At 36.4% G+C, this 10,193-nt stretch overlaps 1 long non-coding RNA gene across 14 annotated transcripts; it reads right to left on the bottom strand.

The window, feature by feature from the left end:
• Positions 1 to 894: 894 nt before the first annotated feature.
• LOC133739910 (uncharacterized) lies at positions 895 to 10,193 on the bottom strand. Of its 14 annotated transcripts, none has more exons than XR_009860896.1 (13): positions 10,084 to 10,127; positions 9,053 to 9,169; positions 8,797 to 8,941; positions 8,034 to 8,176; positions 7,832 to 7,904; positions 7,672 to 7,705; positions 7,514 to 7,546; positions 6,947 to 7,170; positions 6,181 to 6,685; positions 4,948 to 5,551; positions 4,672 to 4,777; positions 4,299 to 4,400; positions 895 to 4,211 (listed from the first exon to the last, which is right to left on the bottom strand). It is a non-coding gene; the product is annotated as an uncharacterized LOC133739910 (long non-coding RNA). The 14 variants fall into 14 exon arrangements; XR_009860885.1 differs by lacking the exon at positions 7,514 to 7,546 and having other exon boundaries at positions 4,948 to 5,178; positions 5,277 to 5,551; positions 10,084 to 10,126; XR_009860889.1 differs by lacking the exon at positions 7,514 to 7,546 and having other exon boundaries at positions 4,948 to 5,178; positions 5,386 to 5,551; positions 10,084 to 10,126.

The raw sequence follows: 10,193 nt of genomic DNA, 5'->3' as shown, positions 1-10,193 counted from the left end.
GATGTAGTATCAGATTAAGGAGTTAGCAGTTCCATCTTTTAATTTGCTCCAGTACACTTGCAATTTCATTGAGAGGATTGGTATTATTTCCAGCAGAGAAGTGGTCTGATTGAGAATTGCTGTGAAATATTTTTGTATAGACAACTATTAGAAATTATTTCCAGCTTGCAAGCTTGTTGTATTGCTTTTGGTAGTTGGGTTGTGGTTTTGCGCTTTGTGGTATTTTTGTTTCTTTTCTTGAGTATGATATCCTTAGCAAATTATATTTTATAGCTTTACTTTTTGTGCACACAGTTAGCTTTGTTAATTGAATGTTTATAGTTATAATGTAATCAAGTATCAATCCTTATTCTAAGCATGAGGCAGTTGCAATCTGATATGTGGTTTTGTACTAAGTTTCGTTATTGAAATATGTCATCTTTGCTAAATTTCTGTGTTTGTGTTGTCTGCAGATTGCAAGAACTATATGGAACAATAGTTCTTTTCTCTTCAAAACTTTGATGCCTCAGTTAGCTGATATCTTTGGAGGATTATCCACTTGAAGAATTAGAGTTGTTATATAATTGGCTAACTTAGTTGCTCTAGATTAGTATAGTCGTTGCTCTAGATAATAGTTTTTTGCCTTATGAGTTTATTGAGCTGATGCTCATTAGGTTTATGTATGAAATAATTATGGATGTATTCATTGGCTGTAATGACAGATTCAATAATATATGTCATTTTTGTAGTTTCCAGATTACATCCTAATAGAAATACAAATGTGACATCTGAAATACCATGCAACCACTAAATCAAAGCCAAAATATGTTGTTGGAGCTACTTAAGAACAACAGAATTCAAGAAAAATCTATTGTCATTTTCCCATTCAAACAACAGAAAATTGTGGCCTTACAATAAAAACAAAGACAAAAATATATAAACTTTCGTTGACTCAAAACAAAAACAACGACATATAATTGTATCTTAAATGAATGTACAACAACAAATAATTGTCTTGTGATGGTACTTAAACTAACAGTTAACTATTATTAGAATATAAAACAAACAACAGTAAACTGTTATTGTAAGTCATTACAAACAATAGATAACTGTCTTCTGAATTCCTCTAACAGATGTTTGGGTTTCATCAGACAACAGACGACCTGAAAACCTTCTGTCGTCTGATTTTTCAAACGACAGAGGAGATCTGTCGTCTGATACCGCTAAGAGACAACACCGTACTAGACAACAGAAATTTTTTTTTATCAGACGACAGACCTCCTCTGTCGTCTGATAGCTTTTTTTTTTTTAGCATAGTGGCCGCATGTCACGTTTTTCAAAAACTACCAAACTGATAAGGTAGCAGAACATTATGACGTCCATTACGGGAGAATATGTCTCCTCGTAGTCGATTCTAGGGCGTTGTGAGAAACCTTGCGCCACAAGGTGGGCTTTATATCTAACAACCTCATTTTTCTCATTACGCGTTCTAACAAATACCCATTTATGGCCAACAGGCTTTACATTTGGGGGTGTCTGCGTTATAGGCCCAAATACCTATCTCTTTGCTAGTGAATCTAATTCAGCCTGTATCGCATCTTTCTATTTATGTCAATCCGCTCTTCGTTGACATTCTTCAAAAGAACGAGGTTCGATATCATCATACTCTATAATTCCTTTTGCAAAAGAATATGCAAAATTATCATTAATAGTAATATAGTTTCTATTCATCGTCTTATGTACACTAGTTTAATTCATGGAGATCTCTCTATTCTCTGGAATTGGTTCTGACATTGGACTATCCCCTAATGATGTCTCTCAGACATAACCATAATCCAAAATATCTACATGAGATGGATTTTTTACATCAAAGATTAATGGATTATTTTGTGCCAAACTCGCTTTCTTTTTTGGGTGAGAATCCATCGAACCTTTGGGCCTCCTGCGCTTTCTGGCAGGAGCCGTGGGCCAAGCCACAATGTCACCATAGGAGGGGACGTTGGCGCCATGTTCAGTCTCACTTGAGATGGCGTCATGTCCTCTAATTTTAGGGACATCAATCCTTGCAAGTACATTTGCAGCAGGTATGTGTAATCTCATCACTTTAGTGATATCAGAAAACGCATCAGGCATCGATTCTGCTACGTTCTGAAGATCGAAAATTTTCCGCACTTCAATTTCGGACTGTGCGGTTCAAGGATCAAGATGAGACAAAGTGGGGACAGACCACGACTATTCCTATCGTTCCTGTTGAACATTTATGTTCTTATCTCCCCCTAACGACGGGAAGACTGTCTCACCAAAGTGACAATCCGCAAATCTAACGTTAAAGAGATCGTCTGTCAAGGGTTCTAAGTAACGAATAATAGTTGGAGAGTCATATCCAACATAAATGTCTAATCATCTTTGAGGACCCATTTTGGTGCGCTGTGGCGGCGCAATTAGCACATAAACTGCCCACCCAAATATGCGTAAATGTGAGACATCAGGCTCAAACCCAATAACCATTTAGGAAGTAGAAAAGAGTTGAGTGGCAGTGGATCTCAGACGAATAAGAACAGCTGCATGCAATATTGCATAGCCCCAAGTAGAAATAGGGAGATTGGTGCGCATAACCAATACCCTAGCAAACATTTGAAGTCGTTTAATGGCAGCTTCTGCGAGACCATTTTGGGTGTGAACATGAGGAACGGGATGTTCAACTTCAATCCCAATGGACATGCAATAATCATCAAAAGTTTTTGATGTAAACTCCCCGGCATTGTCAAGTCTTACAGACTTACTAGGATGATCAGGGTGGTGAGCCCTTAACTTAATAATTTGTGCTAGAGTATAGCAAATGCAGCGTTCCTTGTGGACAATAGCATGACATGTGACCAGCGTGTCGATGCATCAACCAACACCATAAAATACCTAAATGGTCTGCAAGGTGGTTGAATAGGTCCACAAATCTCACCTTGGATTCTTTGCAAGAATGATATGTTTTTTTTATGTCCTTTTCATAGGATGGTCTCGATCCTAACTTTGCTAAAGAGTAAAGAGCAGGCTTTGCAGAACAAATGATGGGTTGTAGAAGCAACCAATGAGGATTTTGGTTAAGCCATGAAGTCACAATTGACTTTAGAAGTAGAATTTGGTGTCAAAGGAGCACATGTGGCGTCAAAGCCATGTTGGGGCTACAGGGGGAAGGCAGCGCCGGTCTGTGATAGCCGGCTTTTCCTTGTATCTTGCAGCTAACTGATTGCTTGCTTTGCATTGTTTGAACCAATGCTCACTTGATCCACATTGATGACACAAGTCATTATGGTTGCCTCCCTTCAATTGAGGTGCACCTTGTGCACGAGGGAGATTTTGGCATCCATGTTGGACGGTGACGCCATGCCTATGGCCGGCGGCACCATGCCCTCCTCTCTCCTTTGTGGCGTTCTTGCCACGTGTTCCCGCTCTATTTTGGCAATTTCTTTCCTTTTTAGGGCAGTCGTATGGACCTACACGCCCGTTTTGTCCCTTAACTTTAGGGTTCCTCTCCTTGCGCCCTCCTTTGGGTGCATTATAATTCGCCTCGAAATGCTCTTAATTCCAACGGGCCTTGAATTATAGTTTCTCACAAGGATGTTATCATGTTTTTCAACTACAGACATCATATTGATTAGCTAATTGAACCTCGTGATCCGTCTAGCATTGTACTCACCTCTATATTGCTTTGATACCAAAAGCGCTAAGGGGAAGATGGAGAGAGTTTTCTCAATTAGCTCTTGTTGACAGGTTGTCCACAGAATCTCAACATGGATGTGAGGCGAAGAGCTTCTAAATTATATTCAGCAACGGACTTGAAGTCAGCAAAACGCGAATTGCCGCATTGTACTTTCAAGTCAAGAAGGAGAGAATCTTGGATATTTCCAAAACGCTCTTCTAGCGCTACCCAAAATTCTCGTGCATCTCTAATCGACATATACTCCAAACAGAGTGATTTATCCATGCGGTGTCGCATCAAGATGAGAGCTTGAGCATGTCTCATTTGTTGGGTTAGACGTGGATGCAGGGATTGAAGAACAAAATCTGTCCTTTTTACCATAGCCCACACCTCGAATGGTCTTACCCTTCATAGTTCCGAGCTCCTTAGCCAAGATATCTAATTGCATAGGGATAGACACTACAACATCTTCAAATGGGGTATCCTCAGACTCAGCCAACTGTCGCTTGGTTTTAATCAACTCTTCAATCAAATTTTTCTACACATAATGAAACATAGGTTATACATTTAATCTATGATGTCAGTTTTGCTTCAATATACTAAAATTATAACATATAATCCTTACTCCTGTCCTCTCCGCTTCTTCATTGATCCAAACACCACCATTGCTGCCTCAATGTTGATGCATGACACCCCAATTCTCAACATAGGTCACATTTTTACCTTTCTACATTTGGAAATAACAAAAGCAATTCAAAGCCCAAATAATGGTATATGAGAAAAGTATAGTATGTAAATACTCTATAAGAAGTGCACAAAAATAGTTTGTCATTTGTACTCAAGCTCCTCATCCTATTTGTATATTGTTTTTATATGTCAGTAAGACTGAACAAATTATGGGATAAGTTTTCGAAGAAAATGAAATAAATCAATTAGACAAGTATATATATTTGATAATAGAGTTTAGCAATTAAATTTAAACAATAACAAACATTTACCTGTTCTGTGGCTTCCATGTGTTATGTGTTTCGTGAAAGGACGTGAACCACCACAATGATTATATTTTTTCTTATTAATATTGATAGTATTGATCTTACTACGCTTCTGCATGTGTGTAAAAAGTACCAATCATTAGAATATCATTTCATTCTTGAAATTCGTTTGACATCAGTCTTCTTGAACTTCTATACATATAGTCCTAACAAAAAAACATTTGAATAACATACACTATGCATGCAACATCAACAATTCAAAATCAGTGCACAATTTTATACCTGATACGCTTGATCTGTGTACAAATTATCACACAGCTACTCCCAATCACTTATCTCCCTATCACCAAACACTTTCTCATTGGGAGGGTGAGACCTTGCATAATCAATGTCATTAGAATATTTTTTGAAGTGCTTGTGCAGTTTGCCTTTCCAAGATCTGAATGTGTTGTTCATCTTATTTTCAACAAATTTTGCAATGGCAGGTTCGTCCAAATTGACATCAAACTTATGCTAACATTACAGCAAATCAAGAAGAGCTTAGTTTAATAAAATATATTATAAACCCAACAATATAATCGATTCTAGTGCAAGTAAATAATACCACTCACCAACAACCCCTTTTTAATTTCGTCTTTATGTTCTAGTTTAACCGCCTTCCAGGTTTTGACATTAAGTAGAGCTAAAGAACGTGTTCGAGACCCAATTTCTGAAACAAACCTAGAATTAGCTTGGACACCATTTGGGAGCTTTTGATCCTCATTCATCTGAATTAGAATTAGAATTCTCTCATTAGAAGCTGTGACAATATCATCATGAGTTTCTATCCCCTTTGTAACGCCATGTATGTTTTTGACCTCAGAAGATATGTCATGATCAGAAACACCTAGTGGTATTGTTAAGAAAATAAAGAACAACTTAGTAGAATATACAAGCAATGAATCAGACCTATTTTCCAATTCATATATCCAAAATATAAATCATGGCTCATTCAAACAAGTTATATAGATCTATTTGATTTAAATTATATGTACATTAATGGATGAGGCTCTATATATGCATATGCTGGGAAATGTCAAGGGAGTCTAAATATTCCATTTTTTGGCACTCTCATATTTGGAGTTTTCCATTAATAGCTTGGACATATATGGTACGTTTTATACATGCAAGACAATGATTGGTACTAGATTCAATTTCTAATTAGTTTCCAAATGCACAAAAAGTGGCACATGAAATTGAGGTTGTTGGTGGATCTTTATCATCATCAATGCATATATATAGAGAAGGTTATCTCACAATTAAAAGAAACATATATTTTAAAGAATGGACACGCCAACCAATAATATGCAATTAGCATTTGGATGTCACCTTCCTTAATTGACAAAGAACGAGATACGATCTAGGTAGTATAAATTGCTAAACAAGTATAGATCTCCATCGACATGGAAACTTCCAAAAGATACAGCTTGCTAATATATTATCAGTGTTATCACAATTAATGAATCTTGATTCTACCTGAATGTATTGGTGGCTGTGGTTTCCACTGCTGTGATGGCTCAGGCTGCTCAGCTCTGGTGGTGGTGGCTGCCTCTTTCCTAGTTGTTGTGGTTGTCTCTTTTGTTGTTTCTGCTCATTTCCAGTTTTCTTCATCAATATTGATTTCGATTTCAACCTCCTGAGACAAATAGATATATTATCAGAATAGGCTATAATTCATAATGCAAAACTGAACTGAAATAATAAAGAATGAAGAAGATACACTACCACAAAATTGGGCTTTAGACACCATTATTAATGGTGTGTATTGGGCTTCAGACCACCAATGAATGGTGTGTAAAGCCAATAGACACCAACCCACTCACCATTATTGTTTGGGTTGCTAAAAGTGGCGTGACAATTACCCATGGGCTCACTATCAGTTTTTTTGGTGCCTCAACTGATGGGTACTGTTCATGCATTGGTGACTATGGATCACCACACCAATGTTGTGATTGGTGGAATATATGGTTGAATAGTCAGCCTGGGTATATCACTACAATTAGCACCACACCAATTCTATTGGTGACTATATTTCTTTTAAAAAAAATAAAAAAACATCTATTCTAGCAGCAGCTGAAATCAATAGTGTGAAAAAGACTATGAAATCGAAATCCTGTGGAATAGTACAAAATTCAAGTAGCCTTTTGTTTCAGGAACTCACGGTCCAAAATCTCTCTCAAGCCATAATACTGAACAAACCAATACATTGACTAACACAACAAAAAGGAAGTGTAACTATTACCTTCTTAAGCTGCTTGGTTGGATATAATTCAGTTAATTCCTATCGTATTGCAGTTCATATTCATAATTTTGATGCACAACATAACCAATATATTTTTTCTTTTACTTTCAAAAGCAGAAACCACACCCCTCTGCATCTGGTCCCAATCTGCAGGAGCTCTTCAATATCGAAAAAGCTGTCACCATTGCTCCTCTGCTGCTGTTCAACATCAATGATTTCTGAGCCTGAAATTTAGATTGAAGTATCAAACCATAAAAATGCATTAAATTCTCAATTAGCAATCACATCACCGTGTGGAATAAAGAAAACTCATAATTGAACTGAACACTTTGTAATACAGTTCAGTACATTTGGGCAGAGTACAAAAACATGCATGCACCTAAAGAGAGACGATTGATGACTTCCAGCAACATGTTTAAGGCTTCAAGCAACATAATTGAAGTAGAAAAGAATCTAATTTAAACTTAACACCTATAATGAGATGCATGGGAAACTAAAGTAGTTGATAATTAATTAAAGCGATTAATTAAAGTGCACTATAAGACGAGGGATACTTAAACTGCCTACATCTTCTAGCATTCATATGCAGCACGTCCCAACCTATGTAAAGGAATACTTAAGTCACAAAATAGTCTGCAACTCATTGGCTAATATACAAAACTCGAATCATAACTCCTAGCATGAAAAAGACAGTGAAGCACAGAAATAAAAAGCAAGATCCATACCTGGAAAGTATGTAATTTTGTTTAATCTGGCTGCCTGAAAAGACAACATCAAACTCTTAAAATATATTTAATACATACCAAGCTGAACCAAAACCATAGAAGTGAGACAGGGAGCCAAGATAACTAGCACTCTATAAAAAGTATAGTGAAACAAACTAACCAATTCATATGAACAGGTGGGGTGATCAACTCTTCACTTACTGCAGCAGTGCTAAATCTACTGACACTTCTCCCTAAAGATCACATCAGAAACAATTTCATTACATAAATTCGTGAAAGGTAAACAGAGGAAAGAGAAAAGCCACGAGAGCTAAACAAAAGACTGCAAAAAGTAAAGAATACAAAGGTAAAGGTGGTGTCACCTTGAGAGAGAAGCTTAGAAGCAGACCTAGCAGAGAGAGCGAGAGAGTAAGGAGGAGACTCTCCGAGCTGCCATGTCGACAGACAATAATAACTCTTCAGAGGCCCTTATCCTCTTCTTGTTATATTACAATGTACTCTATTTCTGCGCAAAAAGAAAGACAGTAAACAAACTGTTTTCTCTCCCTCTAAACCAGTGGAGTAAGTCTATAAGCAAGTGACTCAAGATCTTCACTTCTAATTTCAGTACTTCCCAATTGAGCAGTAGACAGTTTTACAAAATCGTAATAAGGTATGGAGCATAAACCACAGAACATGAGCCTTTGAATTTTTTTTTTTTTTTTCGCTGATCAAATACGGTATACAGATATGCTCCTCACAGCACAAGTAAAGAACAAAGAAGCGTTTCCTTTTCTTCATGCCAATGAAGTTTTCTTGTAAATATGTCGTGGCTAAAAACGTTTATTATCAGGGGCCATCAACAACACCCTAAAAATGCATTGCTGCTTGCATAAAGAAATCCTATTCTCATTCTCGCCTAACTCAATACCTAGAAAACATATTCTAGAGGTAGTTCTCTAGTTTTATTGACACAAAGAAATAGAATGAGATGCCTGCTAGACTGTTACCAGGTACAAGTACTGAAAACTAGAAGTTTTGTTGAATCAGATGCAATGGTTGTAATTGCAATTCATATTTGCACCAATTACTAAATATAAACCCATATAAGTTTTATATAAATAGATGATTCAACGTAAAACTTACAATGCTGCAGCAAATCGTGCAAAACTGTCTGAGGAGTGGCCCACAAGTGTCCTGTGAAAAGTGTCCTAGGGAACCATGGATTTGATGAGGTAAAATACCAAGAGGTTGCTCACTGCTTCCGTTATTACTAGAGTTTGCAAATATCCTAAACACATGCAGGTTAACACAAGAATTCCAGGTGAACCATTGAGAAAAACTAAAAAGCAATAATAAAATACAATGCCAAAGACAGTTTATAAATCAGAAGATTACATACATGTACTGCTTCCATAGAATTGAAATATGTTTCTGAACAGAATATATGGGCGGTCAGATACCAGAAGATCTTGGATACCCCAACATGGAAGAAGCCAATAATACGTGATGAACAACACTGAAAAACAAGTAAAGAAATGAGGATTTTTGCAAACAAAAAGTGAGCATCAAGGCACGTATAGTATCTGCTATATAAATTCAAGGGATGTAAGAGCAAGTTAAGGATTTATGATCCATCCACGATAATGGTTTCACATTAACGAGGGCGCATTAAGTGGCAGGGAAGCTTTACCCAAATTGGTTCAAATCTTTTAAGCCCGGATACCTTAAACAATCTAACGAGCACTTGACAAATTAAATATTTACAATGATCGGAAAACCAAAAGCAGTAAATCTGAATCAAATCAATCTGACCATAAAAAGAAAAGAAAAAATAGAAATTTAACAAATCTAAAATTGATTCAAGGAAAGAGAAATAATTTTCCAAATCCACATGGACATGATAACCCATATCTAAATAATAAACTGAGAGAAGAGATCTCAAGTTAGTTGATTGTAAAAGCCTCAAATCCCTTCTTACCTGATTTATATACATACAGAAAAAAAGAAATTTTAAAAACAAGGTAAAACTTAAGACTGATTGTAATAAGCATAGCAACCTAAAATTATATCCAATTTCTGACATTTGGCTTGCTTAATGTATATTGAAATCTTTTCTTTCTTTCTGTTCCATCAATTTTGTCAGCTACGAACCAAACAACAGAGGAGTAAGCTTAGAAATTAGAACCAGTAGCTAAGGTGTTAAAAAATAAATTAATTAATTAAAAAAAACAACAACAATTCTAGCTCCTTTTCATATATCTGAAAACGGTATATCTGAAAACGGTGAAAGAAATCTTTCCGACATTTCACAACTAGAGGACTTATATTTAATAGACAAGAGTCAAGAAAAAAATTATCTGATAATTAAACTGGATGCTTATGCTTTTAGGGAAATACTCAATTACAAGAAAATAGAAGGCAAAGACTAACCTATTCAAACCTTTCTGAGATTATTAGTGCTCATATGTAATAAAGCCATGGGCAGTTGGGAGTAAGGAAAACAAGCCCTGCTTCAGGCAAAGGCGTATAACGAAGGAAAC

This window comes from Rosa rugosa, chromosome 3 (assembly GCF_958449725.1).
Source record: "Rosa rugosa chromosome 3, drRosRugo1.1, whole genome shotgun sequence".
Classification (NCBI taxonomy): Eukaryota; Viridiplantae; Streptophyta; class Magnoliopsida; order Rosales; family Rosaceae; genus Rosa; species Rosa rugosa.
This window is presented reverse-complemented; position numbering and strand designations above follow the sequence as displayed.